The following is a 5,315-nucleotide window of genomic DNA, read 5'->3' as shown; positions in this document are numbered from 1 at the left end:
TTGTGTTACAGGGTTTTGGTAGAGCTGGTTTCCGTAGCAACAAAGACCACGAGGAAGATTTGGAGACTCTGAAGACCCGGAGACTCCCTATAACTGGTGCCCTCTGGTGGACGTACGCCTGCAGCCTGGTGTTCAGGTTACTGTTTGAAGGAAGCTTCATGTGAGATCTGCAACCCTGATTTTGTGTGTCTGCCTCCATATTGCTGCTTTGCTATAATCATACCATGCTGTCATTTTCCACACACTCTGTGTCTTTGTCCCTCCAGGTATGCTCTGTACGTGGTATACGATGGCTTCCAGATGCCACGGCTGGTGCAGTGTGACCAGTGGCCGTGTCCAAACCTGGTGGACTGCTTCATCTCACGCCCCACCGAGAAAACCATCTTCACTGTTTTCATGGCCACTGCCTCCTCTATCTGCATGGTCCTTAACATGGCTGAACTTGCATATCTTGTTGCCAAGGCTGTCACTAGGTAGAGGTTTTAATCAGTCAGACAGTCAGGTGATTAATTCAAATTTGAAGTCCTTTAACCTCCATCTAGATTATCCAAATGCAGAAAGTCCTTAAATCCACATATAACTTTTTCTTTCTCAGGATTCTCAGAAATCAGAAGGAGAGGAAGACATGCAGAAAATCCCGCAGAGGGAGGATGCAGAATAAGACAAACCAGAAGTTACTTGTCTCAACCTGAGGACGCAGCAACAAGGTGGACAATACATGCAGAAGAAACACTTTCCAAAGACTTGAAAGCTGAATAATTACAAGTGGCTCACCTGTGAGTGACACAAAACATGTATAAATACAACTCAAAAAGTTGATCTATGATACCTAATGTGTTAAAAAGTAACATTCACATGGGGGGAGAAGATGAAATTGGTGTCAACAATTTTAAAACTGTATTTTTGACATAATATTGTCAGAGATTGTATTTTATTAACAATACTTTTCATTGTTCATTGAATATAAATGCACCCACCAATTCCTTTTTTATCTACCAAATACAGTTTCATCGCAATTGTGTGTTAGTCCTATAGTTTGAGTTAATAATTACACGATAATAATAATAATATAAATAATACAAGTAATAATACTAATAATGCTCTTGTTTGTGAAAACTAAACTTACTAACTCTGTGACAACTTTGTTGCAAATAACTTGGAGGTACAATCTCAAACATACACCTGCATCACTCATACAGTCAGAAACCTACAACACAGTAAACCACGTGATCCATCAAGCCATCAAACCGGTTATACTGTTTTGACAAAAGCAAAAGGAAAGAAATGGAGTGAACAGAGCAGCACCATGTCAATTTTATTTACAATTGATGCATCAAGTGATTTACTCTATGAACCTCTGTTGACCTCTGCTGGTAGCCGGCAGTGACCTCACCTCTTTTCACAGGTCCATTTCCTCCCCCCCCCCCCCCCCCACCCATCCCAAAGTTACAGACACGGTTGGCAAAGAGAACATAACAAGTTACCATAAAGTCTCTTTATGCAAGACATGCTAACTTTAATGCTATGCGAACCCTTCATCATTCTATTGTATTTCGTTTAATGCCATATTTTTGTTCATTTTCATAATTTTGACCTATATTGCATATTTCTGGTGCAACGATATTGGGCCTCTGCTATGAGGTAGTTCAAACCAACTACCGCTATCATGTCTGTAAGTAGAACTAGCTCTATAGACGAACTAGGCTACTAATATCTTTGACACTTATAGCACACAACTATAACAGTGATGAGGCTAATTCTAACTTTAAATAAAAAAACATGTATTCTCAGCGAAAATCCTTTTTTCTTGTTTTATAGTAGTAGTAGTAGTAGTAGTAGCAGTAGTAGTAGCAGTTACTAGTCGAGTTTTAAATTTGGCTTGTCAGTGATGTGATGGAGTCACTTCTGCCCCCAGCCATATATCCATATGCACACACGCGCGCGCGCGTATACAAGCACAGACCTTCCCTCCCACCACCCCCCTCGTGCGCCCCATGCACGGGGACACCAATGTGTGACAGTGGCGGATGGCCTTGGCCACGCAGGACGCAGCCGCTGCGCTTCGCCTTCGCGAGACAGGTTCCACACGCGCCCCCTTTTTTTTTTTTTTAGACTAGACTAGCCTCGCGTCTTTTTTACTCCCTCTCTCTCTGTCTCTCTCTCTCTCTCTGTGTCTCTCTCCCTGCCACTAATCTCATACACTCCTCTCTTGGTCGCCTCGAGCCCACCCGTGGGAGAAAAAGAAAGAAGGAGTGAAGGAAGACGCGCGCTGCCGGGAGGGAGACGTGTCTCAGCGGAGAGCGGTAAGCAGGTAGATGCTGGAGAGTGATGGAGTTGATTGGAGTGGGAGGGAGGAGGAGGGATTATCATCCTTCCACCTGCTGGATTATGAGCACCTCTCATGCTGCGTTCAATTCCCTGTGGGAAAGACGGCAGACAGGAAGACACTGATATTTCATGAATTGAATGTAGAATAGGCTTACGTTTTTGGTTAAACGGAACATAGAATCCTTAGAATTAATTTGTTGCTGAGATTTAAGACTTTTGGATATCACAATTACTATTATCATTAAAGACACATCGAACCAGGACCAGGACGGTAAATTAGGATGTGTTTTACAATGTCAATTAGCTTTAAATGCCTGACTCCCCTTTGGCAGCCATCCTATTCTCTTAAAGCGGCTCAATAAGGGTACAAGAGCAACTTTTTAGTCGTTTTAATTAAAGCGTAAAATTTTTTTTTTGCAGCTTTGTATTTATAAAACGGAATGTAGAATATAGTACAAATATGGGCATTTTATTAATTTTAGTATAATACTGTGTTTTTATCATAGGTAATAGCAGTGTTCTTTACAAATGTTTATGTTAAATCGACAATTTTTATATTCTATAGTTTATTCTGGGATGCTTTTACAATGGATGCTACTTTCTTGGGGCTCAAGACTTGGACACCCTGTTGGACTCTTTCCATTAGGGTTTGCTCTCGTACATCTTTATCCACAATCATAAATCTGTAAATGCCCTATTTCACACTAGTATGTACTTTTACACACATATAGCATCTTTATTTACAGTTGTGGTTTTGCACATTGTTATCCACCTTTACATACCTTTAGACTAATTCATTCTCTTTACTCATTACAGCACCCTTATAGACCTTTATGCATTGTTACCAAAATAGTATTTTACACTTTTACACACTTTATGCACTTTTATTTACAATTAGGCATTGAATACACTTTTACACACTGCTGTTTGTGCACCTTCTGTATATTCTGTATGTCCTATCACACTGGGTGACCTTGAGTTGGTGTTGCTCAGTGGATCAGTCTGAAGTATAATTTCTTTAAGAACAGTGTTGATGCATTAACCCAAGTATTGCCCATAAGTAAGTTAATCAGTCTAATATATAATATTGTGCATCTAACCGAAATCATGCTGCTTGATTAACTGGGTAACAAACAGAATTGTCTTTCGTGTGAACATTGCCACTGTCTGCATATCTTAAAAAGGTTTTCAGGGTGCAAGCGGCAGGCCAAGAGTTAACAGTTTGGGCTGTTTTAGCACAAAGACCTCTGATCCATCAAAAGCACACACCAGTCAGGACAATGTCCATCTGGCAGCTTCTCTATTGTCTGTCTTGACAGATGGTATTTCATCACGTCAACACATCATGTACATGTACACATGCCTCTGGTATATGGGTGTCACTGTGACAGTTACAGTAATTAGTCTAGGAGAATATTATTCTCTTTCTGTTCAGCTCTAGGGTTTGGAAAAGTCCCTGAATGTTTGTGGACTTTAATTTAACAGAGATGTACACATTCGTGAAGGTGGATTTTGGAACTTGTTTTGAAACTTTTATTGTATCAAAGGGACAATGTAACAGAATAGAGCTTCATTAAAACTATTACATACATTTCCTTTATGAATTTTCAGTGTTTTTTCAGACTGCTGATTTACTTCTTGTGAGGATAATTTAGATAGAAGTCTTGGGTTTTGACTTTCATATTAGAAATAAAATAAGTTGTCATGGCTTTACAATGGTGGTAGAGTAGTGTGTGATACAGTAACTTTGTGTGTGTTTGAGTGTGTGAGATTGTATGTGTGTGTGTGTGTGTGTTTGCGTATTTGCATGTCTGTACATATCAGTCGATCACAACATTTGCCCTCCTCAGCATTCCTGGGATGTGATGAGTCCAGCATTCAACTGGGACAACCTGTTATCCACTCATTCACTTCCCACAGATGGCCAGCCATTGTCTACTAGCCAGCCAGCTCTGCGATACACACATATACCCACACGCACACACACACACACACACACACAAATATATGCACGTTTGCAAGCAAATGTAAATGTGGACTATAGTCAGAGAGGCATGCACATACCAATTTTTGTTACATGCATACAAACAAATACATTTGCAGAGAGTTAGATACAGATGCACGTGCATGGATACAGTTTTATTCTGTCTTTATAGTATGTTCAGTAGGTCAGCTTCCTCAGAAAAGCCCCACAATCATTTCGTCCTCCCTATATTTTATGATGCATGAATGCATGCAGATTTTAGTGCAGTCTTAATTTTTGTCAACAAGAGTCACTAAACATAAGTTGATATGGTATTTGGTTGTATGGTACGATAAATTGACTCCGTGCAGATCTCAAATTTTCGTTATTTCTGGTTTCCATATTACTTTAATGGCTTAAAGAGAACAAGTTTTAATCAATGTATGTGAGATGTGACTGTAAATCAGAATTTTGTGTGATTTCATTTGAAAAACAGAGTATGAGTATAAAGTTACATTTTGTCTCTCTTTTCCAGATATAGTTTTTCTTCTGATCTCTGGTCGATGGATTTATCACTGACAATACGACAATATTTTAGTAAGTCTGCCTTCCCTTTTTTTATTATGACACTTTTTTGCTGTCTGACCTCAATACCTGGAATAGACATTTAAGTTGGATCCTGGTCTGTTGTATTACTGAAAGGGTTTTCAGTATAGTGGTAAAGCTCGTGAAAAAAGGGTTCTTGAACTAATTTGTTGTTAACTATTGTAGCTTTCTAAGTAAATAGGGACCTATCGTCAACCAACAATGAACATGGCACTCTAGTTTATTTAGAGTCAATCCAATTCTGGTGCCGTAATAAGTACCAGTACCCCAAATGTGTATTAGTCCAGTGATTCCCAAAGTGGGGGTCGGGACCCACAGCGGGGTCGCGAGCCAGAGAGGGGGAGTCGCAAGTTGATTCCGAGAATTAAAATAAAAATTAAAAACCATTAAAAATAGCATATGTTAGCCATGATTTTAA

General features: G+C 39.6%; 1 protein-coding gene and 1 pseudogene across 3 annotated transcripts in view; both read left to right on the top strand.

The window, feature by feature from the left end:
* Positions 1–1,191, top strand: part of LOC116673847 (gap junction beta-2 protein-like) — a 4,258-nt pseudogene extending 3,067 nt beyond the window's left edge.
* Positions 1,192–1,948: 757 nt separating this feature from the next.
* LOC116673824 (gap junction alpha-3 protein) overlaps positions 1,949–5,315 on the top strand; it is a 7,006-nt gene continuing 3,639 nt past the window's right edge. Inside the window, exons 1-2 of one of the 3 annotated variants that reach the window (XM_032506155.1) lie at positions 1,949–2,303; positions 4,827–4,888. The gene's annotated coding sequence lies outside the window, so the exon portion shown is untranslated. Of the gene's footprint in view, positions 2,312–2,405; positions 2,600–4,826; positions 4,889–5,315 lie in introns of those variants that run through there. The other 2 variants (XM_032506156.1, XM_032506157.1) reach the window with 2 other exon arrangements.

Source organism: Etheostoma spectabile, chromosome 24, assembly GCF_008692095.1.
Source record: "Etheostoma spectabile isolate EspeVRDwgs_2016 chromosome 24, UIUC_Espe_1.0, whole genome shotgun sequence".
In the NCBI taxonomy this organism is placed as follows: domain Eukaryota; kingdom Metazoa; phylum Chordata; class Actinopteri; order Perciformes; family Percidae; genus Etheostoma; species Etheostoma spectabile.
This window is presented reverse-complemented; position numbering and strand designations above follow the sequence as displayed.